Source organism: Oncorhynchus masou, chromosome 13 (genome assembly GCF_036934945.1).
Source record: "Oncorhynchus masou masou isolate Uvic2021 chromosome 13, UVic_Omas_1.1, whole genome shotgun sequence".
Classification (NCBI taxonomy): Eukaryota; Metazoa; Chordata; class Actinopteri; order Salmoniformes; family Salmonidae; genus Oncorhynchus; species Oncorhynchus masou.
In genome coordinates, this window is record NC_088224.1 from 75,951,358 (window position 1) to 75,977,828 (window position 26,471).

At 42.0% G+C, this 26,471-nt stretch overlaps 1 protein-coding gene across 1 annotated transcript in view; it reads right to left on the bottom strand.

The window, feature by feature from the left end:
- LOC135553072 (serine/threonine-protein kinase NLK-like) overlaps positions 1 to 26,471 on the bottom strand; it is a 94,208-nt gene that overhangs the window by 65,477 nt on the left and 2,260 nt on the right. The gene's annotated exons all lie outside the window — the stretch shown is intronic.

Genomic DNA, 26,471 nt, shown 5'->3' on the forward strand with positions numbered 1-26,471 from the left:
AGAACCAAAGCTGTCTAGCTTTGGCCAGCTAGTCTGTCACGAGTGACTAACTTCCTACAATCGGAATACCCAGAAACAGTTCTTATGCTGCAAACAGCAGCATCTGCTGTAGCCGTTAGCAACCTCTCCAACAATTAGCTGACTAATGAAGAAGAGTTCCGCACAGAAGAGTGCTGCAGGGATGGCACCAGAGAGAGACTCCACATTATGGCCAGCCGTTCTTAGCCTGCTAACTGAATCTCATTTGCTTCACTGGAGAAGCAGGGCTCTAACACTTCATTCACATTTTCCCTAAAATACCTGTGTGAAACAGATATTTATTGAGGAGCACTACTTCAAAGTTCTTAACAGCTATGAGATGGCTTTTTCATATTTTAGCTTGGGTTTCCATTCTCTTTCTGGATTGTAGAATGTAGTAGTTTAATGTATAGTAGTACAACATATCCCATCGGGTTCACATCACAATAGTTTTTAAAACTCTATGGGGGAAGAACACATCAAGACTAAAATGGCAGAAACAGTAATAACAGACAAAATAGTAAGCCCTTAATCAGGTTCAACACAGCACAGTGAATGAATGGTCCTGCCCACACACACCCATGCATGTGTTAGAGACAGACAACCTACGGCTGTTCAAACAGGGCTTTAGAGACAATATGGTGTCAGCGAGCATAGTGGTCCCTCTGCTTGTTTCAAAGCACTGCAGATGTGTCAACGACCTCGTTATTCTTTAATTAAAAAGTGTAATTACAGTCACAGACAACGGCAGCAGTTCCAACATGCCTAGGGCATAGAAGAACATGGAGGAGGAAAAGTGACATAGCCGTGACAAGGTGACATAGCCGCGACAAGGTGACATAGCCGCGACAAGGTGACATAGCCGCGACAAGGTGACATAGCCGTGACAAGGTGACATAGCCGCGACAAGGTTTTAAGAAAGAGAGACAGGGACCACAGCACACCGGGTCACTTTCTCCGATCTAATCTCGCTAGAGAATCAGATTAGGAGGATACATTTGGTGACAGCAAGAGAATAGGAAGATGATGTGAATGTCTGTGGTGAGAAAGAGAGTGTCTTGATTATGTTTTTGTCATTCCCATTGTATCATGTAGTCTGTTTTTTTTTCTCATCAGAAAGAGTGAGACACTAAAACCTGTGTGATTTGAAATAATAACAGGGAGAATAAATCCTATGGAGGCTTTCTGTCCCAGGATAAGCTAACACCAGACTGCTTATCTTAGAAGGTTCAACCTAAACATCAAATAAGCAACCCCAAAATCTATCCATCATAACATTTGATTTATTAGGATCCCCGTTAGCCGATGTCAGCTATTCTTACTGGGGTCCAACACATAACAAAAAATAATTTACAGACAAAAGACTTTACAATTAATATACATTTAAAAACAGTAACATGTAGTGTGTGTGTGCATCTATCAGTTCCACGTACATGTCAGTACATACACACAACAAGTAGGTCACATGGGGGAGAAGCGTTGTACCGGGAGTTGTTCCTTTATTTGTTTTTTGAAACCAGGGTTTGCTGTTCACTTGTGCTATATGAGATGGAATGGAGTTTGGATGTTCGGTAGCAGGGACATGCCTCCAAACCTACTATACATGTTATTCTTCTCCAGTATGGACTTATGTCATGTAAAAACTTCACACAGACATACCATTATATTCCCTTCAAGAGTTGAAAGGCAAAATGTCTTACTGGCAATCGCATCATATTACAGCCCTATTCCAGGAAGAGCTGTGAGCATATGTGTGTGTGTGTGTGTGTGTGTGTGTGTGTGTGTGTGTGTGTGTGTGTGTGTGTGTGTGTGTGTGTGTGTGTGTGTGTGTGTGTGTGTGTGTGTGTGTGTGTGTGTGTGTGTGTGTGTGTGTGTGTGTGTGTGTGTGTGTGTGTGTGTGTGTGCATGCTTGTGTGTTTGGTCAGTAGAAGAATTGGTCTGTGTCTGTCAAGCCTCATAGAGAGCTTCATTACTGTGTTCCAAGCAGTAGCCTTTAAGATTTATGGTGGTTGTTTGAGCATGTTAGCAGCACTAGAGTGTTGGAGATGGGGAAAGGGGGATACCTAGTCAGTTGTACAACTGAATGCCTTCGACTGAATGCCTTCAACCCTCTGAATCAGAGAGGTGCTGGGGGCTTAATTGACATCCACGTCTTTGTTGCCCAGGAAACTGCCTTGCTCAGGGGCAGAAGATCAGGGGTAGTTGATGGCATCCAGACTTATATATTATAAAAGGCCACCAATCCCCTGCCTAATTCATATGGGCTCTGCCTCTATCAGTGAGGATACATGGCTGCTCTGGCCTGGGCTAGCCTAGCAGGCATGGAGGAAAAAGAAGGCGCGGGGAGATTACAAGTGGACGTGGTACAGTTGATACAGCATGTGCTGTAAATATCAGCTAAACAAAAATCTCTCTCATTAAATAGTTCAGTTATCACCGTGATAGGTAATTATACAACTGACTGGTTCTTAATGGGTTTTCATACATATGAATCTTCCACCGTTACTAGGAAGCAGTGTTCCCTCTAAACATGCAGAGATCATCCATTCACCTACTCTGCGTCTCACAAAGACACAGCAGTTGGAGTCTAACATTTCAAATATGGACTCTTCAGACCAAAAGGACAGATTTCCACCGGTCTAATGTCCATTGCTCGTGTTTCTTGGCCCAAGCAAGTCTCTTCTTATTATTGGTGTCCTTTAGTAGTGGTTTCTTTGTAGCAAATAGACCACGAAGGCCTGATTCACGCAGTCTCCTCTGAACAGTTGATGTTGAGATATGTTACTTGAACTCTGTGAAGCATTTATTTGGGCTACAATTTCTGAGACTGGTAACTCTAATGAACTTATCCTCTGCAGCAGAGGTAACTCTGGTTCTTCATTTCCTGTGGCGGTCCTTATGAGAGCCAGTTTCATCATAGTGCTTGATGGTTTTTGTGGCTGCACTTAAAGAAACTTTAAAAGTTCTTGAAAATTTCTGCATTGACTGACCTTCATGACTTAAAAGTAATGATGGACTGTTGTTTCTCTTTGCAAATTTGAGCTGTTCTTGCCATAATATGGACTTGGTATTTTACTAAATATACCACCCCTTCTGTATACCTTGTCACAACACAACTGATTGGTTCAAACACATTAAGAAGGAAATAAATTCCACAAATTAACTTTTATCAAGCCACACCTGTTAATTTAAATGCATTACATGTGACTACCTCATGAAGCTGGTTGAGAGAATGCCAAGACTGTGGTGGCTACTTTGAAGAATCTAAAATATAAATAGATTTTGATTTGTTTAACACTTTTTTGGTTACTACATGATTCGATATTCACTATTTCATAGCGTTGATGTCTTCACTATTATTCTACAATGTAGAAAATAGTACAAATGAAGAAAAGCCCTTGAATGAGTAGGTGTGTCCAAACTTTTGACTGGTACTGTATATTTTCTGGATATTTCTAGTGGTCTTAAAATTCAAAATCAAATAGCTAAATGATACTTGGTATGACCTTCTTAAAACAATTCCCCAGCTTAGACAGGGCTTAGACTCTTATGGGTTAAAAATGGAATGTAGGCCTACATTGAACACCATATATTGGCTATTGTAGGCAATATCATAATCAACAGCCATATCCATGTGGATATGTTATGTCATTTGCTTCATTAGTTTTGTAGATAGGTCACTCTGATAGGCCTACATTATGCTAAATAGCCACAATAGCCTATTGGCCACTGTCTGAAACTGCAACTTAAACTGGGTACAGCCTCAGTGTTCACAGTTAATAATGCACACTGGAAGTTGCACAGAATCCTCTCAAAATAATGTTTCCTCTCACAAGGCCAATACATTTTTTAGGGAACATTGTTAGGGGGTGAAGTCAAGCGCAGTTTCAAAACCGAAAATAACTGATTGGATGTTGTGTTTTCCCAAAGCTGGGACAACTATACTGACAGCTGTTCTGATGGACAGCTGGGACAACTATACTGACAGCTGTTCTGATGGACAGCTGGGACAACTATACTGACAGCTGTTCTGATGGACAGCTGGGACAACTATACTGACAGCTGTTCTGATGGACAGCTGGGACAACTATACTGACAGCTGTTCTGATGGACAGCTGGGACAACTATACTGACAGCTGTTCTGATGGACAGCTGGGACAACTATACTGACAGCTGTTCTGATGGACAGCTGGGACAACTATACTGACAGCTGTTCTGATGGACAGCTGGGACAACTATACTGACAGCTGTTCTGATGGACAGCTGGGACAACTATACTGACAGCTGTTCTGATGGACAGCTGGGACAACTATACTGACAGCTGTTCTGATGGACAGCTGGGACAACTATACTGACAGCTGTTCTGATGGACAGCTGGGACAACTATACTGACAGCTGTTCTGATGGACAGCTGGGACAACTATACTGACAGCTGTTCTGATGGACAGCTAGATCAACATCTACAGTGTCTCTCTGCTTGTTACTGGACTTCCCCTCACAACACCTATGACCCATATTCATGACAAACATGTTTGAACACCAGTCTCAAGGTATTTCTTTTCCCTTGGACAAGCAGCAGGTTATAAATGTTAGCCGGGTTTCATCTATTGACCAGTTGATTGGGTCCCTGGCTCTTTTCAGTTATAGGATCCAGGTTGATTGGATGACGATTGATTTAAAGCACCACGCCCCTTGCATTACGTATGGCAGTCACCTTATACCACATTGGGTCCCATTTGCTGAGTGTTAAACAAGGTCAGTTCATTTCCGTTGACAAATTGATGTCTTCATGCTATCACAGTCCCAAAGAAGCCACTTGAATTTGAGAGGCCTGAAATGGACTCTAATTGTATTAGATGTTCAAATGAGAGGACTGTGAGCTAAACTCAATCATGTTTTTGTTTTCGTTCCGTTCTCCCACCATTGCCCCGCTCATCTAATAAATCAAAAGCCTGTGACATCATCCCCTCATTCATCTCAACAATAATGGAATTGCGTTCATTAGAAATGTTAATGATCGTACAGGCTAATATTAGTAAACCCCTCTAGGCAAGCAATACTAAATAACCGGGGCCACACACACACACACACACACACACACACACACACACACACACACACACACACACACACACACACACACACACACACACACACACACATACACACACACACACACAGAATATCAAACACAATTACACACACTTTACTTATAAAAGTCACACACACTGACACACAAATATTGAATCACAGAATAATAAATGCAGATACCAACGCACACACTATATCACACATGTTAACACACACGTTAACACACACGTTAACACACGCAGCGCATCACAGCAGCTATGTCAGGATCGATCAGCCGTAGACAGTGGAGGCCCAGGGGAATGATGGCAGATAATGGTTTAGAGCACAACTCTTTTGTGTCCCTCCTGGCTCACACAGTCAAAAACACAGACACACAGTGGAATGCAGTTCTGCCTGTATGCTGCAAAGTGTGTGTGTGTGTGTGTGTCTGTAAAGTCAATGATTCTCTATATCTGCTTATTTTCTCTTCCAACAGAAATCAAATATTTTATTTAATCTCTCTTAATCTCTCTTCAAAGTACATGAGACGAGAGGGGAAGAAAACACAACAGACACTATAGTTCCCTGTAGACACAACCCAAAGGTTTGGGCGCCTGCCTCTTCCCTCTGTTCTGTTAGTCTACTGCTACACACACAGCACAGTACACTCAGCTAGTCTACTGCTACACACACAGCACAGTACACTCAGCTAGTGTACTGCTACACACACAGCACAGTACATTCACCTAGTGTACTGCTACACACACAGCACAGTACATTCACCTAGTGTACTGCTACACACACAGCACAGTACATTCACCTAGTGTACTGCTACACACACAGCACAGTACATTCAGATAGTGTACTGCTACACACACAGCACAGTACATTCAGATAGTGTACTGCTACACACACAGCAGAGTACATTCAGCTAGTGTACTGCTACACACACAGCAGAGTACATTCAGCTAGTGTACTGCTACAAACACAGCACAGTACATTCAGCTAGTGTACTGCTACACACACAGCAGAGTACATTCAGCTAGTGTACTGCTACACACACAGCAGAGTACATTCAGCTAGTGTACTGCTACACACACAGCACAGTACATTCAACTAGTGTACTGCTACACACACAGCACAGTACATTCAGCTAGTGTACTGCTACACACACAGCACAGTACATTCAACCTGGCTTCTCCTGCCTTCTTTATCTGTTCTCTAACACAGAAGAGGCTCTTGGTCCTGTAGGAGTAAGAGCCCCCATTAACTGCATTGCATGGTATTGTGTTGGAGTTACAAAGCTGTATGTGCCCCCGGGGTCAGTCCTGCTCTTTAGCTAGGAAGGACGAAGGGGGCTTAGTCAGCCTAGGTCCTATACGGTGAAGATGCTGCTGCAGCAGAGGCTCAGTACAGCCAGGGGCAGAAGGGCAAGCCTGGGTCATTAGCAGAGAGCAGCCCTCTCAGCCAGCTACACACAAACACGCACGCCACCCCCAAGGTAAACCCTTTGAAATAGGATCAGGGAGCCAACCATATGGTTTCCGCCTAACAACGGAGGATCATTGGGAGAGGGATGTGCTTGGCTGGCTGGCTGGCAAGGAAGGACATAAGCTTGACAGTAATGCTGAAGGAAACTAGGCAGCAAGAAAAACTCCACCCACTACAAGGAAAACTAAATCAACGTTAATGGCAGAAAAGGAACAATTACATGATTGATGATGATTGATTATTTTATTTGTTGCAGATGCCCAGAGTCAGCAAAAACCTGGGTGAGGAAACTGGGCAGGGAACACACACACAGACACACGCCAATTGAAAGGTAGCCCTGCTAATTGAGAGTGAGGTAGTGGGCCATGCAGTTTACTCTGTGTGATCTCTCCAGACCTTCACTTGATGTCAACAGGAGGTGAGTAGCAGCCTGGTCTGTGGAGAGAGGAAGGTTTCACACGCAGATAACATGGCCTACAGCAGCACAGGCACACCCAAGGCTTCCCCTTACCACCCCACAAGCCTAGCCACCCCTTACAACCCAGGCTAGCCACCCAGAAAAAAATCTTTCCCACTCTACGGAAACCAAGTCACAGTAAACGCTAGCCAACAGCTGCTTTGGTTTCAAAACCTTTGGCTGTTGATGACGCCATCTTAGGTGAAAGGAAACTACATCAAACCATTAGACAGTTTGTCACTGGTTTATGAACAATAGAAGAAAGGGTTCAGGTTTACAGTTTGAAATTCTAAATGATTGATTTTATTTTCTGAGGGAAAAAGATGCACAGAGTATTACCCTGGGGATAACATGAAATTCACTTGTTTCCAACGTGGTCCCCTGGTTTTGGGACCATCCTGCCATGGTCCCAAAACACATTCAACAATTGAACAGATTCTCTAAGGACACCTGCTGCTCTACTGCAACACCATTAGTTTCAAGCAGGCAATTTAAAGTCAGAAAATTAAACCTTAATAACATTAAGAAATACAATTTGAATTCATTTACTTTAACAACTGAAGGGAGCATAAAGAGGTTTGAATTTGTAATGCAAAATATTACAAACACCAGTCAATAATTGCATTTATATTATCAAATGTTATGCTAGTGTTTTTTGACTAGTACCGCAACATAAACTAAAGTAATTTTAGTTATGCAAATGGTATAAGTTGCAGTCACTGTTCCTCTTGTGTTATAACAAAAATGCAATTACAATGTGTTAATACTACAGTGTTACTCCACAAGTATAATAGCAATTTCAAGCCCAAGTGTTAAGTATTCTTATTTCCATGTGTCAATAAAAACCTATTATTATGATATTTCAATGACCATACACTCATTATGCAAGAAATACTGGCATTTCAAGTATAATAGAACTTCACTAGTAGCACAATGGACACTATTAACTGCAAGTTTGTCTCAATTGACAAACACTAGTTAACGTGGCCTCTCGCTATAGACAATTGAGCGGCATTGTTTGGAGGTGCTGCTTCATACAGATTCAATGCACATGAAAAAACTGTCAAAATAATGACTATTTGCACCGTCTCCTGGATTGAGCCACTTATGGAGCCAGATAACGCTTTAGACAAATGCGTCGTGCCACCCATGGAGGGACTGTTGTGGTAGAAGATGGGAACAGTAAATGGAGGACGACGACACATGGTTTTCCTGCTTCCTGATGGAGAGTCAATCAAACGCTGTCACACAGGGGGCTTAGGGGGGTTCCAATGAGCATCCCTGTAAACATCTCCATAGACAACTATCCTCTCTGCTCTGAGAGGACAGTCAAAACCCTTATTGCGGTTCGCTTATTCTTTTTGTGCAGTGTGAACACTGGAAAATAACTCAGGCTCCTCAAAATAGCTCCCGAAGCAAACCGAACTGAGACCTTCCCGAGAGGTGGACTGAGTTCAGTTTGCTTGAAGTCCACGGTCCGATTCCCTTTTTTAGTGCAATGTGAACACAAAGCGCTCCAGGATCGCTTGTCATTATTCCAGTACCACACACTAGGCTACTGCAACACTGTTCCCTTGCCCATAATCCTCAGCATTGGTGCGACAAATGAGAGAAGATGCACAGGCAGGTTCGCATAAAAAAGCATGCCGTTTTTGATCATTGAGTAGAGATTGTCAAGGATGCACGGAAATTCCCCAAAGGTTTGGTACTGACACAATGTTTAAATGATTTGTTGGTGACGTGATCTATAGGCTACGAAAGAGCTTAAATTTTGATTGTGAGATTTGAATAATGTGAGAATATGCCAACATATTTGGTGAGAATCACATCATAGGGTACAAAATGCAAGCTCTATTAACAACCCTCCAGGCAAGCTTCAATGCCATACAACTCTCCTTCCGTGGCCTCCAATTGCTCTTAAATACAAGTAAAACTAAATGCATGCTCTTCAACCGATCACTACCCGCACCTGCCCGCCTGTCCAACATCACTACTCTGGACGGCTCTGACTTAGAATACGTGGACAACTACAAATACTTAGGTGTCTGGTTAGACTGTAAACTCTCCTTCCAGACCCATATCAAACATCTCCAATCCAAAGTTAAATCAAGAATTGGCTTCCTATTTCGCAACAAAGCATCCTTCACTCATGTTGCCAAACATACCCTTGTAAAACTGACCATCCTACCAATCCTCGACTTTGGCGATGTCATTTACAAAATAGCCTCCAATACCCTACTCAAAAAATTGGATGCAGTCTATCATAGTGCAATCCGTTTTGTCACCAAAGCCCCATATACTACCCACCATTGCGACCTGTACGCTCTCGTTGGCTGACCCTCGCTTCATACTCGTCGCCAAACCCACTGGCTCCATGTCATCTACAAGACCCTGCTAGGTAAAGTCCCCCCTTATCTCAGCTCGCTGGTCACCATAGCATCTCCCACCTGTAGCACGCGCTCCAGCAGGTATATCTCTCTAGTCACCCCCAAAACCAATTCTTTCTTTGGCCGCCTCTCCTTCCAGTTCTCTGCTGCCAATGACTGGAACGAACTACAAAAATCTCTGAAACTGGAAACACTTATCTCCCTCACTAGCTTTAAGCACCAACTGTCAGAGCAGCTCACAGATTACTGTACCTGTACATAGCCCACCTATAATTTAGCCCAAATAACTACCTCTTTCCCTACTGTATTTAATTTTATTTATTTATTTTGCTCCTTTGCACTCCATTATTTTTATTTCTACTTTGCACATTCTTCCATTGCAAATCTACCATTCCAGTGTTTTACTTTCTATATTGTGTTTACTTCACCACCATGGCCTTTTTTTTTGCCTTTACCTCCCTTATCTCACCTCATTTGCTCACATCGTATATAGACTTGTTGATACTGTATTATTGACTGTATGTTTGTTTTACTCCATGTGTAACTCTGTGTCGTTGTATGTGTCGAACTGCTTTGCTTTATCTTGGCCAGGTCGCAATTGTAAATGAGAACTTGTTCTCAACTTGCCTACCTGGTTAAATAAAGGTGAAATAAAAAAAATAAAAAAATATGTGTCTTATATCAGCTGAAAGCTTAAATTCTTGTTAATATAACAGCACTGTCCAATTTACAGAATTTATTGCTGCGAAAAAATGCCATGCTATTGTTTGAGAGCTCCTAACAACAAAACACTTTTTTTCACTGCGATTGGTTTGATAAATTCACCTCTGAAGGTGAAATGTGTACTTACATTCTGAAATCTTGCTCTGGTTTATCATCCATAGGTTCCCGGAGATAACATGAAGTGTCGTTTTATTAGATAAAATCCTTTTTCATATCCTAAAAGGGTCCATGTAGCACGATCAATTTTGTATTTCCACTCGTTCAATTTGCAAAGAAGGGAATCTGTGAAAATGTAACCCTAAACGTTGTTTCAACATGTCAAATCACATTCGTATGTATTCCTCAGAGATCCTAGAACGTAACCAGACTTCACTATATCATTAGGGGTGTAGTATATCCTATAGAACACCATATTGGGTCAGAGAGCGATGCCTTCATGGCACGCCAATGACGCGGGCGGTCTTCACTTGAATGACTCTAACTCTGTCAAATAAGCACCAATCGGGGTCAAACAAAGCTAGCTAGATAGCCAATGAGCTGGGCTTTACCGGAGTATCCGGAAACCCTGTATCTGTCGTAAAATGTAGCTACTAACCTTGTGCGACAGCATGCCTTTCCCCTTTGGACAAAAATTAAAAGAATATTCAGAGTTATGAAGTTATGAAAACTGGTTGTTTTGCAAATGTTGAACTTATAATATGGCTACTAATACTGGAAAAGCTGAATCAGTCCAAGTATACAGATTTGATGATATTTTTGCAGAAAAATGTAATATGAATGCAAACGTCTCCTTCACGATTTGCGCAAATGTACCTGGGTGACATCACACTAACTGTGGTGCAGTTCGCTCATACTCAAGTTATCCGTCTGAAACGTTGCACACACACGGCTGCCATCTTGTCGACACCATCGGAACTACAACCAGAGTGACGGCTAGAACTGGGACCTTTGTTGCATTTCAAAGATGGTGGTAGAAAAAAAGTTGTTGTTTTTCTTTGTATTTTCTTCTACCAGATCTATTGTATTATATTCTCCTACATTCAATTCACATTTCCACAAACTTCAAAGTGTTCGCTTTTAAATGGTACCAATATTATGCATATCCTTGCTTCAGGGCCTGAGCTACAGGCAGTTAGATTTGGGTATGTAATTTTAGGCAAAAATCGAAAAAGGGGGGCTTTTGTAAAGGGGCAGTAGCCTACATTGAGTATACTTTTTAAGCATTATTCAATCTGCAGTTATTCTTCTGCTATTTATCCTGTTACAAGTAATATTTACATGTTAATATTATGTTTGGATTATAATGATCTATTAGCTTCCTAAATGGTATGATTGTCCTGAACTATGTAATAGAAAGAGGACTCGGACAACAAAAATGTTAACGTGAACTGGCAAGAGAGCCGAGTCCTCACTCAAAGGCAAGGGCAGTGTGAATACAAAGAGAACTGACTTATTGAGCTTTTTCTACCCCAGAGATCACTTTAAAGAGGACTAAGATTGGTTATTTTAAAGTGGACTATATGTGAAAACACCCTGAGACGCTGGGCTCCCCTCTCCCTCTCTTTATCTCTATTCCTGTTCCCCAGAGCCTTCTAATCAATGGCTTTATCTGCCATCTGCCCATCTCCCACTCTCTGAGAGATAGAGAGAGAGAGAGAGAGATAGATAGATAGATAGATAGATAGAGAGAGAGAGAGAGAGAGAGAGAGAGAGAGAGAGAGAGAGAGAGAGAGAGAGAGAGAGAGAAAGAGAGGTAGAGAGAGAGACAGAGATAGAGATGGAAGCCACACATACGCCCAGGTAGTGAGCGGGCAAACAGTCCCAACCCCCACTCTCACACTCGCCCAAGCCAATGGCATGTACCAGGTGCTCAGCAGGCTCTGCTCACACTTACTGGCCTGAGGCCAAACCACGACCAACAACATTGGACACTCTATGGAACAAAAAGCCTTCACTATATCATCCTGGAATATCCAAGGCCTGAGGTCATCTGCCTTTGGCCTGAAGAGCAGAAACCCGGACTTCACCAAAGAAATCGGTAATACAGACATTGTCATCCTGCAAGAAACCTGGTATAGAGGAGACGGACCCACTCGTTGCCCTCTAGGTTACAGAGAGCTGGTAGTCCCATCCACCAAACTACCAGGTGTGAAACAGGGAAGGGACTCAGGGGGTATGCTAATTTGGTATAGAGCAGACCTAACTCACTCCATTAAATTAATCAAAACAGGAACATTCTACATTTGGTTAGAAATTCAAAAGGAAATTATCCTAACAGAGAAAAATGTCCTCCTGTGTGCTACCTATATCCCCCCACTAGAATCCCCATATTTTAATGAAGACAGCTTCTCCATCCTGGAGGGGGAAATCAATCATTTCCAGGCCCAGGGACATGTACTAGTCTGTGGTGACCTAAATGCCAGAACCGGACAAGAACCTGACACCCTCAGCACACAGGGGGACAAACACCTGCCTGGAGGTGACAGCATTCCCTCCCACATATGCCCCCCTAAGCACAACTATGACAACATAACCAACAAAAACGGGTCACAACTCCTGCAGCTCTGTCGCACGCTGGGTATGTACATAGTCAACGGTAGGCTTCGAGGGGACTCCTATGGTAGGTACACCTATAGCTCATCTCTTGGCAGTAGTACTGTAGACTACTTTATCACTGACCTCAACCCAGAGTCTCTCAGAGCGTTCACAGTCAGCCCACTGACACCCCTATCAGACCACATCAAAATCACAGTCTACTTAAACAAAGCAATACTCAATCATGAGGCATCAAAAGCCAAAGGAACTGAGTAACATTGAGAAATGCTATAGATGGAAGGAATGCAGTTTGTAAACCTACCAAAAAACAATTAGGCAACAAATTCAATCCCTTTTAGACAATAAAACGTTCCACTGTAATAGTGAAGGTGTAAACTTGGCAGTAGAACATCTTAACAGTATATTTGACCTCTCAGCTTCCCTATCAAATCTAAAAATCTCAAATAGAAAACCGAAGAAAATTAACAATAATGACAAATGGTTTGATGAAGAATGCAAAAATCTAAGAAAGAAATTGAGAAACCTGTCCAACCAAAAACATAGAGACCCGGAAAACCTGAGTCTACGCCTTCACTATGGTGAATCACTAAAACAATACAGAAATACAATAAGGAAAAAGAAGGAACAGCATGTAAGAAATCAGCTCAATGCAATTGAAGAATCCATAGACTCTAAACACTTCTGGGAAAATTGGAAAACACTAAACAAACAACAACACGAAGAATTATCTATCCAAAATGGAGATGTATGGGTAAACCACTTCTCCAATATTTTTGGCTCTATAACAAAGAATAAAGAGCAAAAACATATACATGATCAAATACAGATCTTAGAATCAACTATTAAAGACTACCAGAACCCACTGGATTCTCCAATTACATTGAATGAGTTACAAAATAAAAACCCTCCAACCCAATAAGGCCTGTGGTGTTGATGGTATCCTCAATGAAATGATCAAATATACAGACAACAAATTCCAATTGGCTATACTAAAACTCTTTAATATCATACTAAACTCTGGCATCTTCCCCAATATTTGGAACCAAGGACTGATCACCCCAATCCACAAAAGTGGAGACAAATTTGACCCCAATAACTACCATGGAATATGTGTCAACAGTAACCTTGGGAAAATCCTCTGCATTATCATAAACAGCAGACTCGTACATTTCCTCAATGAAAACAATGTACTGAGCAAATGGCAAATTGGCTTTTTACCAAATTACCGTACAACAGACCATGTATTCACCCTGCACATCCTAATTGACAACCAAACAAACCAAAACAAATGCAAAGTCTTCTCATGCTTTGTTGATTTCAGAAAAGCCTTTGACTCAATTTGGCATGAGAGTCTGCTATACAAACTGATGGAAAGTGGTGTTGGGGGTAAAACATACGACATTATAAAATCCATGTACACAAACAACAAGTGTGCGGTTAAAATTGGCAAAAAACACACACATTTCTTCACACAGGGTCGTGGGGTTAGACAGGGATGCAGCTTAAGCCCCACCCTCTTCAACATATATATCAACGAATTGGCGCGGGCACTAGAAAAGTCTGCAGCACCCGGCCTCCCCCTGCTATAATCCAAAGTCAAATGTCTGCTGTTTGCTGATGATCTGGTGCTTCTGTCACCAACCAAGGAGGGCCTTCAGCAGCACCTAGATCTTATGCACAGATTCTGTCAGACCTGGGCCCTGACAGTAAATCTCAGTAAGACCAAAATAATGGTGTTCCAAAAAAGGTCCAGTCACCAGGACCACAAATACAAATTCCATCTAGACCCTGTTGCCCTAAAGCACACAAAAAACTATACATACCTTGGCCTAAACATCAGCGCCACAGGTAACTTCCACAAAGCTGTGAACGATCTGAGAGACAAGGCAAGAAGGGCATTCTATGCCATCAAAAGGAACATAAATTTCAACATACCAATTAGGATTTGGCTAAAAATACTTGAATCAGTCATAGAGCCCATTGCCCTTTATGGTTGTGAGGTCTGGGGTCCGCTCACCAACCAAGACTTCACAAAATGGGACAAACACCAAATTGAGACCCTGCACACAGAATTCTGCAAAAATATCCTCCGTGTACAACGTAGAACACCAAATAATGCATGCAGAGCAGAATTAGGCCGATAGCCACTAATTATCAAAATCCAGAAAAGAGCCGTTAAATTCTATAACCACCTAAAAGGAAGCGATTCCCAAACCTTCCATAACAAAGCCATCACCTACAGAGAGATGAACCTGGAGAAGAGTCCCCTAAGCAAGCTGGTCCTGGGGCTCTGTTCACAAACACAAACACACCCTACAGAGCCCCAGGACAACAGCACAATTAGACCCAACCAAATCATGAGAAAACAAAAAGATAATTACTTGACACATTGGAAAGAATTAACAAAAAAACAGAGCAAACTAGAATGCTATTTGGCCCTACACAGAGAGTACACAGCGGCGGAATACCTGACCACTGTGACTGACCCAAAATTAAGGAAAGCTTTGACTATGTACAGACTCAGTGAGCATAGCCTTGCTATTGAGAAAGGCCGCCGTAGGCAGACATGGCTCTCAAGAGAAGACAGGCTATGTGCTCACTGCCCACAAAATGAGGTGGAAACTGAGCTGCACTTCCTAACATCCTGCCCAATGTATGACCATATTAAAGAGACATATTTCCCTCAGATTACACAGATCCACAAAGAATTTGAAAACAATTATCTTGTGTCCTTTAACCATTTGTACGTTGTTAAAACACTGTATATATATATAATATGACATTTGTAATGTCTTTATTGTTTTGAAACTTCTGTATGTGTAATGTTTACTGTTAATTTTTATTGTTTTTCACTTTATATATTATCTACCTCATAGAGAGAGATAGAGAGAGACAGAGAGAGCGAGAGAGAGAGAGAGAGAGAGAGAGAGAGAGAGAGACAGAGAGACAGAGAGAGACAGAGACAGATAGAGAGAGACAGAGAGAGAGAGAGAGAGAGAGAGAGAGAGAGAGATAGAGAGATATAGAGAGATATAGAGAGAGAGACAGAGACAGAGAGACACAGAGAGAGACAGAGAGACAGAGAGAGACAGAGAGAGAGAGAGAGAGGGAGACAGAGAGAGAGAGAGAGAGAGAGAGAGAGAGGGAGAGAGGGAGAGCGAGAGAGAGGCTGAAGTATCAGCTTGAAGTTATCCCATGTCAGCTTGCCTTGCAGTGAGCCAATATCCAGGGATATAAGTACTAACTCAGCTCTAGCACGCACGGATCACAGAGCGCACTGGGCTGGGCTGGTTCATTAGTCGTGGGCATTCCTGGCCCTCCTCCATGGCAATCCTACGAGCGTCAACCAAACACTGAGTCATGCCAGCTGGTCACCCGAGTGGCGGACCACAGGCAGTACGTCTTGCTGTATGTGTAACATGTGAGTCACATGTAAAGACAGGTTTATGTGTGGAAGAGTCTGGTGTGACTTCAAGAGGGCCATATGTGGCAAAGAGGACCCTCTGTCTGTAACAAACCAGTAAGAACAGTGAATTTGTACATCTTGCCCCAGTGTTAAGGAAAACCTAGCAATTAACAGCATATGATTTTTCCTATCTTAGGTAAAGAAAGAGAGCCCTATTCTCAGGATAGGAGTCCTGAGGAGGCAGATGGGAAATGCTCTCTTTGGGAAACGTGCTCACAATCTAATAGAGAAGCTAAAAATAAACATGAGTTCCAGGCCTTTAAATCAAGATGTCGTCTTTGGCAATGCATTTTTAATTAACAGCTGAATTTTCTAAGGATGAGAGGGACACTGTCAAGCATTCGTCATCCCTGCTTCAGCAAAGCTAAAGAGACACTCTCTCTGATTAGTATTTTAACAGGCATTTGAGTTCTGCCTCATCAATTGCATACTTTTTAAAATACGATCTAGGGCCGACCGATTGCGCCGATTACAAAACATTCACATACGACAACTGACATCAGACAGTTTGTTCTCTCTATTGTGAGGCTTCTTTGTCAGTCTCTCAGCCAAGATCAGCTAAGCGAAGCAAACAAGCATGGATAGTTTTTTATTTGATTTGAGCTAAAAACCCCAGTTACATGACTACCACAATCTGGACCCCCTCTGCGTACTAGGAACATTCTGAAACAGCTGTTGATTGCTGTTTTGAAGTGTGGAGTTGTGGACAGGGTCAACGAGGTCTGGGATAAGCTGCCAACCGCAGGTGACTGTAGGATTAAACAGGCATATATCCATAACAGTATTTCCCTCCCTTCACCCCAGCAGTACTTCAAAAAGGTAAGTCCTGCGCTCGCCGCTCGTCTTAGTCTGTGCATCTGCCAAATGCAGGCCTCTTAAGAGCTGCTTCTGACTGACGTGGCTGCTGCTGCTTTAAAGAAAACAGGCTGTCTGAGAGCCTTTTATGCTCAGGGTATTAAAAGCCTCAAGCAGCCAGTCTGCAGGCTTCATAATCATCCCAAAAAAACAAAGAAACGACAGTGAATGAGGCTGGAAAGTCAATGGTTAGATGGATAATCTGGGGAAAGGGGTGTTTTGTTTTGTTGACTGGGACACGACACGATACACACAATGACGGCGCTGTGTTGGTGAACTGTAAAGTTGGTATTGAGCTGCAAGTATGGTGGTGTGCTGTGCAAGGGTCATTGTGAGCAACAGAAGGTCAAAGGTCACTTCATGTCAGCCCTGGAATCAGCGACATTGGATAATGTGTGGATTACCAGAAGACCAGTCAGAGACTAGTTACATATTATGTCCTGAATAAGGTAGCTTTAGTGTAAAATAACTATAACTGAGGGTGACTAGCTTTCTCTTAAAGTCTGATGTAAGGTTTTCATAAATGTATTTGCTTGTTGTTCTAATCTTTTGATATACTTCTAGTCTCTCATTTACCCAGGTATTGTACCTGCACATGAAGGTTAACAATTAAACAGTTAAAGGAACTTTTGTCATCATTAATCCATTGATTGTCATTCACCTCCTAATGTTTCTCTTAAGCTCAATCAGCATTTGTAGTCTAAATCTATTTCCCCTGCCTTGCAAACACTTCTGGAAGAGTGACCTGACCAGCGTTTGATCAACATCTCACTGCAGGTCACACAGGTCAATGAGTCTGACACAGGGCAAGGCAAGAGAGAAAAACACACACACACACAAGTCTGAACCTTTCCTCACTTCTCAACTCTTTAAAACAATACTGGAATAAAGAATATCAGGTTACAAACATGAAGATGGCAACTGGGAACAAGCAGCCTCTTTGAACCAATAAACCAGAAGGATATGTATGTGTGTATGTGAGTGAGAGAGAGAGAGTTATTAGGCTAAGGAGGAGGGGGCAGGTCTTAACACCTCAAACCCCACTCATCTCTTTGTGACCACACAAACACATTCCACATAAGGATCAAACCCCAATCGTCTCTCTGTGACCACACAAACACATTCCACACAAGGATCAAACCCCAGCTAACAGCACGGAAACCAACAACTTAAAGGGATAGTTCACCCAAATTACAAAATTACCTTGGTTTCCTTACCCTGTAAGCAGTCAATGGACAAGCTATGACAGCAATCCATGCTTTGGTTGTATTTCCCTGGCACTGTTCCAAATGCTAACATTTTAGCTTTTGTGGCACAAATCCCATGATTTGAACATGATGAGTTAAAAATGCTAATATTGGTCCCATAACTTGGATGGGATTTGTGTCACAAATGCATTTGGAAACATAGTGCCCTATAAAATCTGCCTTGCGGAGAAAGCGGACTGAATCACGGAATCCAGACATTAAAACAAAATTCAACAATATCAAAACGGTATTGAGCAGGAAATCAACTAAATGTATTGAACTTAGAAAATGCATTAATTTGTCTAAGTTAATCATAAGACATGAACAACATGCATCAGTGATTTTGTATTTTCCAGCAAATTTCTGAAACGGCACAGGAACACCCCTGTGTGTCTGTGTTTGTGCCTATGTGTAGCCATTAGCGATTACACTAATGATAGCCTACTTTTGGTATGAAAGTCTTCCCAAAATCCTTCTCAATTAAATGTTAACTACAAAGAAGTGAGTGATATCATGATTATTTGCATCAATCCAGTGGCCATTTGCTTTGCAAACTCTGCATTAACTTGAGCGCTACAGAAGCATCGCTATTTACAGAGGGCTATGTACAGGTGCAGTGAGCTGCTCTGACAGCTGGTGCTTAAAGCTAGTGAGGGAGATATGAGTCTCCAGCTTCAGTGATTTTTGCAGTTCGTTCCAGTCATTGGCAGCAGAGAACTGGTAGGAAAAGCGGCCGAAGGAGGAATTGGCTTTGGGGGTGACCAGTGAAATATACCTGCTGGAGCGCGTGCTACGAATAATCTACATGAATAATCTAACTAAGAGTATCAATGGATATACACTCAATGCAAGACAAAATATCATCTTTGCCCATAGGAGGAGATTAGCTGCACTGCCATGTGCTGCTAGTTTTAGAAGCCATTAATAAAACGAGTACATTCCTAACATAAGCAGCACCTCCTGCACAAAATATGAAGACAGACATGTTCTACAAGCTCTACTGTCCTTCGTTTACAGTCACAAAAACATAATTATATTCAAAATGTTACAGTTTACCCATGTCTAATGCTTCTTACAACTGTGTTAGTTACAGAAGCAAATGGTTTGGTTTTGGAACCGCTTTGATAACAACAAATACCTGTTGGACTTTAGAGTAAAGTTTGGTTGAGAAGTAGAGAGAGAGATCAGCTGGGTCCAGTATACTCCAGGAGCAGACAGACAGACAGACAGACAGACGTAATCAGAGTGGAGCCAGCTTCTCAACAGGTGTTGTTTTTATAGACTCCTATCCTAATCTCCTTTGGTACACTGATCTGAAAACACAGGATGGATGAAAGAAAGGTGGTTGATAACTACTGGGATTTTTATTTCGAAGATATGAATTCACATTTCCTTCAAATAAAATGTTTGCCCTTTCCTAGAGTCATTCATTTCTAAATAAAGATTTGACTGATTATCTTTGTGAAGTCGGCCCAGTCACCCCCACTTTACAATAACAACCTCTCCCTCGCCCACCACAAGTAATCATTCCCAACCATTGTGGAACTAAGATTCTTCAGTCAAAAGTCCGGTTGCAACATGCATGAATGCACATGAATAATCTAACTAAGAGTATCAATGGATAAACACTCAATGCAAGACAAAATATCCTCTTTTCCCATAGGAAGAGATTAGCTACACTGCCATGTGCTGCTAGTTTTAGAGCCCTTGGCTTAAGCATATAGATAGCCAAAGGAATTAAAATTTAACCTGAGAAGCCGAATTCCATCTGGGCTGTACCCAGTTAAGCACATGACACAAGCTCTCTATGCCAGGGCAACGCCAATTTACTCCACATTTCACAACTGCACGCATCACTGCACGCATCACTGAGCACTTCGATGCATTTACTGCACTGGAGGGCACTCCAAAAGAGAAGGTCCACTGATAACTAATAGCCCCCCACTGCAGTTTTCCTGCCCCGTATTTTGGCTCTGGTTTGGAATGGATAGCTATGCAGTTACTTATGGCTTTAACTAACTCCACAACATGAGTCAGACCTCCAACTTAGATGGCGTTGAAGGGAGCCACCACTCCTTCGGGATATCCCTGATCATGTGCCTGCCAGGCCAGCGATGGTGTTGGTCTGCTCACATGTAGCCTATATAATCCGTTTATATTTATTTATTTTATTTCACCTTTATTTAACCAGGTAGGCAAGTTGAGAACAAATTTTCATTTACAATTGCGTCCTGGCCAAGATAAAGCAAAGCAGTTCGACACATTCGACAACACAGGGTTACACATGGAGTAAATAATACAGTAGAAAAATAAGTCTATATACAATGTGAGCAAATGAGGTGAGATAAGGGAGGTAAAGGCAAAAGAAAGGCCATGGTGGAGAAGTAAATACAATATAGCAAGTAAAACACTGGAATGGTAGATGTGCATTGGAAAAAAGTGCAAAGTAAAGATAGAAATAATGGGGTGCAAAGGAGCAAAATAAACACAGTAGGGGGAGAGGTAGTTGTTTGGGCTAAATTATAGCTGGGCTATGTACAGGTGCAGTAATCTGTGAGCTGCTCTGGCAGTTGGTGCTTAAAGCTAGTGAGGGAGATAAGTGTTTCCAGTTTCAGAGATTTTTGTAGTTCGTTCCAGTCATTGGCAGCAGAGAACTGGAAGGAGAGGCGGCCAAAGGAAGAAATGGTTTTGGGGGTGACCAGAGAGATATACCTGTTGGAGCGCGTGCTACAGGTGGGTGCTGCTATGGTGACCAGCGAGCTGAGTTAAGGGGGGACTTTCCCTAGCAGGGTCTTGTAGATGACCTGGAGCCAGTGGGTTTGGCGACGAGTATGAAGCGAGGGCCAGCCAACGAGAGCGTACAGGTCGCAGTGATGGGTAGTATATGGGGCTTTGGTGACAAAACGGATGGCACTGTGATAGACTGCATCCAAGTTATTGAGTAGGGTATTGGAGGCTATTTTGTAAGTGACATCGCCAAAGTCGAGGATTCGTAGGATGGTCAGTTTTACAAGGGTATGTTTGGCAGCATGAGTGAAGGATGCTTTGTTGCGAAGTAGGAAGCCAATTCTAGATTTAACTTTGGATTGGAGATGTTTGATATGAGTCTGGGAGGAGAGTTTACAGTCTAACCAGACACCTAGGTATTTGTAGTTGTCCACATATTCTAAGTCAGAACCGTCCAGAGTAGTGATGTTGGACGGGTGGACAGGTGCAGGCAGCGATCGGTTGAAGAGCATGCATTTAGTTTTACTTGTATTTAAGAGCAATTGGAGGCCACAGAAGGAGAGTTGTATGGCATTGAAGCTCGTCTGGAGGGTTGTTAACACAGTGTCCAAAGAAGGGCCAGAAGTATACAGAATGGTGTTGTCTGCGTAGAGGTGGATCTGACTCACCAGCAGCAAGAGCGACATCATTGATGTATACAGAGAAGAGAGTCGGTCCAAGAATTGAACCCTGTGGCACCCCCATAGAGACTGCCAGAGGCCCGGACAACAGGCCCTCCGATTTGACACACTGAACTCTATCAGAGAAGTTGTTGGTGAACCAGGCGAGGCAATCATTTGAGAAACCAAGGCTATCGAATCTGCCGATGAGGATGTGGTGATTGACAGAGTCGAAAGCCTTGGCCGGGTCAATGAATACCACTACACAGTATTGTTTCTTATCGATGGCGGTTAAGATATCGTTTAGGACCTTGAGCGTGGCTGAGGTGCACCCATGACCAGCTCTGAAACCAGATTGCATAGCGGAGAAGGTATGGTGGGATTCGAAATGGTCAGTAATCTGTTTGTTGACTTAGCTTTCGAAGACCTTAGAAAGGCAGGGTAGGATAGATATAGGTCTGTAGCAGTTTGGGTCAAGAGTGACCCCCCCTTTGAAGAGGGGGATGACCGCAGCTGCTTTCCAATCTTTGGGAAATTCAGACGACACGAAAGAGAGGTTGAACAGGCTAGTAATAGGGGTTGCAACAATTTCAGCAGATAATTTTAGAAAGAAAGGGTCCATATATAGAGATTTTATATAGATTTTTAGAACAAATAAACCATAAATAAACACTACCATTCCTTGAACACCTGGTCGAAAAACTGTCATATTCCAATGATTAATTAATAATTGGAATTTCACCAACAGAAAATCCTTACATTGCCTGATCAGACTAAACCTCCCACCAAGCTTTGTAAACACCCTCCTCATTATGAAGCTGTATTTTCAAGATGAATATTTAGTACTGAAATACATTAAAAACACATTGGACTGAGTCTGAGTGCAACTTTGTTTTTAAAATAAGAGGCCTTGAGTGCTCAGCTGGATGGGTCTCTGGGAGGGAGGGGCAAGCTCCTGAAAACCTTTGTGCCTTTAGCGAGTACAGCGCTATAAATATCCAGGCGGGCAGCAGTGGTGCAGATTAAAATCAGACAATGAGCAACAGAAAGTGATTTTGAGGAAAGGTCAGGCTAAGATTACAGAGGCGGTCTGGTGTTGCTGGGGATGCACGGAACAGGGGGAGCAGGAAAAGTAGGAGGGGGAAGACGGTGACCCTGACCAACGGTGTGTGCAGGAAAGACTACAACAAGCAGAATTCATTACCCTCCAACTCCAAACATAAGCCCAGCTAGAGATACTGTATGCCCAGACGCAAAATAACCCTTTATCCCTTAACTGTTTTCAGATCTGATGGAAACTGATGGGAGTAAGCAATAGGGTGGAATGTTCTCTAATGCCACTGGAAGACTAGGTGGGGCCAACAACATATTACTTAAATACAGTTGAAGTCGGAAATTTACATACACTTAGGTTGGAGTCATTAAAACTTGTTTTTCAACCACTCCACAAATTTCTTGTGAACAAACTATAATTTTGGCAAGTCGGTTAGGACATCTACTTTGCGCATGACAAGTAATTTTTCCAACAATTGTTTAAGGTACAGATTATTTCACTTATAATTCACTGTATCACAATTCCAGTGGGTCAGAAGTTTACATACACTAAGTTGACAGTGCCTTTAAACAACTTGTATAAATTCCAGAAAATTATGTCATGGCCTTAGAAGCTTCTGATAGGCTAATTGACATAATTGGAGTTAATTGGAGGTGTACCTGTGGATGTATTTCAAGGCCTACCTTCAAACTCAGTGCTTCTTTTCTTTTGATTTTTCTATGATGTCAAGCAATCAGCCAAGACCTCGGACAATAAATTGTAGACCTCCACAAGTCTGGTTCATCCTTGGGAGCAATTTCCAAACGCCTGAAGGTACCACATTCATCTGTACAAACAATAGTACGCAAGTATAACCACCATGGGACCACGCAGCCGTCATACCGCTCAGGGAGGAGACGCGTTCTGTCTCCTAGAGATGAATGTACTTGTGTGAAAAATGCAAATCAATCCTAGAACAACAGCAAAGGACCTTGTGAAGATGCTGGAGGAAACAGGTACAAAAGTATCTATATCCACAGTAAAACAAGTCCTATATAGACATAACCGGAAAGGCCGCTCAGCAAGGAAGAAGCCACTGCTCCAAAACCGCCATAAAAAAGCCAGACTACGGTTTGCAACTGCACATGGGACGAAGATTGTACTTTTCTGGTCTGATGAAATAAAAATAGAACTGTTTTGTCATAATGACCATCGTTAGGTTTGGAGGAAAAAGGGGGAGGCATGCAAGCCGAAGAACACCATCCCAACCGTGAAGCACAGGGGGTGGCAGCATCATGTTGTGGGGGTGCTTTGCTGCAGGAGGGACTGGTGCACTTCACAAAATAAATGTAATCACGAGGAACAAAAATGATGTGTTTATATTGAAGCCACACTTCAAGACATCCGTCAGGAAGTTAAATGGGTTGCAAATGGGTCTTTGCCATCACAAAGACCTGACCTCAATCCCATAGAAATATTTGTGGGCAGAACTGAAAAAGTGTGTGCGAGAAAGGAGGCCTAACAAACCTGACTCAGTTACACCAGCTCTGTCAGGAGAAATGGGCCAAAATTCACCCAACTTATTGTGGGAAGCTTGTGGAAGGATACCCAAAACGTTTGATCCAAGTTAAACAATTTAAAGGCAATGCTACCAAATACTAATTGAGTGTATGTAAAATTCAGACCCACTGGGAATGTGATGAACGAAATAAAAGCTGAAATAAATCACTCTCTACTATTATTCTGACATTTCACATTCTTAAAATAAAGTGGTGATCCTAACTGACCTAAGACAGGGAATTTTTACTATGATTAAATGTCAGGAATTGTGAAAAACTGATTTAAATGTATTTGGCGAAGGTGTATGTAACCTTCCGACTTCAACTCTACCTGTAGAGTGATTCCATGGCAGCGGAAAATATTTTTGGTCTCAGATTGTTCTGGCAATTCTCACATAGAAACTTTATTGGGAGGAAGCATGTTTGAAATGCTTATTACATTTGTATCACAAATTATTTTTGAGAAAATCCTGATGAAAGTGGCCATTTTAGGCCCTTTTTAGAACTATACATGCCTCCTGTAAGACCGTATGATTCGTGAACCATACATGATACAGACAACATATTAGTGTCATTATACTCCTTATAGTGTGCTTTATTAACATATGGAGTAATGTCCAGATTCTGAAATATATACTTTCACAGGGTAGCCTAGTGGTTAGAGTGTTGGACTAGTAACCGGGAGGTTGCGAGTTCAAACCCCCGAGCTGACAAGGTACAAATCTGTCATTGAAAATAAGAATGTGTTCTTAACTGACTTGCCTGGTTAAATAAAGGTAAAATAATTAAATAAAAATTTATTCAACATTAAAAATATGATTATCTCAAAACAACCCTTTTAGGTTTAGTTAATTTTAAGACATATTGTTCGTAACAATATACTCTACAAGTACATCACATTTCCAGAGAGGACTTTGCTAATTCTGAAGTTCTGATAAAAGAGCACCACCAACACAGTTAATGGTAAATGGATTCAAAGCGAACTCCCTCTGCTGGTGATTTGCTGAATGTTCAATCCTAAAGGAGGGCTGTGATTGGTTAATGACCTATAATGTCAATTTCTATCTATAAAATAATTTAAAGTATCAGAGCCCACTCTGGAAATATTATGTGTTTTGAAGAGTATTTGTTCCAAACTCGAAAAGGGAAGATTTGAGATACTCATATTAATTGTTTTAATGTTGAATAAATTACTGTGAAAATGTGTATTTCAGAATCTAAATATACTCCATTATGTTAGCGCACACTATAAGAATAATAAAGATATCAAGATGTTGTCTGTATCATGTATGGTACACGGATCATAAGGTCTTACAGGAGGCATGTACACTGAGTGTACAAAACACCTTCCTAATATTGAGTTGCAACCCTCTTTGCCCTCAGAACAGCCTCAATTAGTCAGGACAATTACTCTACATGGTGTTGAAAGCATTCCACAGGTATGCTGGCCCATGTTGACTAATATGCTTCCCACAGTTGTGTCAAGTTGGCTGGATGTCCTTTGGCTGGTGGACCATTTTTGATACACACAGGAAACAGTAGTGTGGAAAACACAGCCGTGTTGTACTTATTGACACACTCAAACTGGTGCTCCTGGCTTCTACTACCATACCCCGTTCAAAGGCACTTAAATCTTCTGCCTTGCCCATTCACCCTTTCAATGGCACACACACACACGCAATCCATGTCTCAAGGATTACAAATCTTTTAACCTGTTCCTCTCCTTCATCTACGCTGATTGAAGTGGATTTAGAAGGTGACAACAGTAAGGGATCATAGCTTTCAACTGGATTCACCTGGTCAGTCTGTGTTATGGAAAGATTAGTTCATAATGTTTTGTACACTCAGTGTATAGGTCTAAAAAGGGCCTAAAATGCCGACTTTCATCATGATACAAATGTAAAAAGCATTTCAAACATACTTCCTCCCAATAAAGTTTCTAGGTAAGAATTGCCCGAAAACTCAGATACAAAAAAATTATTCAGCTCCCGCTGGTGTGGAATCGCCCTATGTGGCCCCTTGAGATGTACAGTAGGAGGAGCATGGGTATATTAGTGGGTTGTTTTTAGAGTGAAGAAAAGAAAATGGCAGGTAGAGTTTGACTGAGGTGGTCCATGAGATGACTGATCACTGACAAACAGGACACTTGCTGAGTGATAACAGTGCTGCAGTAATACTGTAGTAGTAATTACGATGTTATTGCACTGGTAGCAACATCAAGGC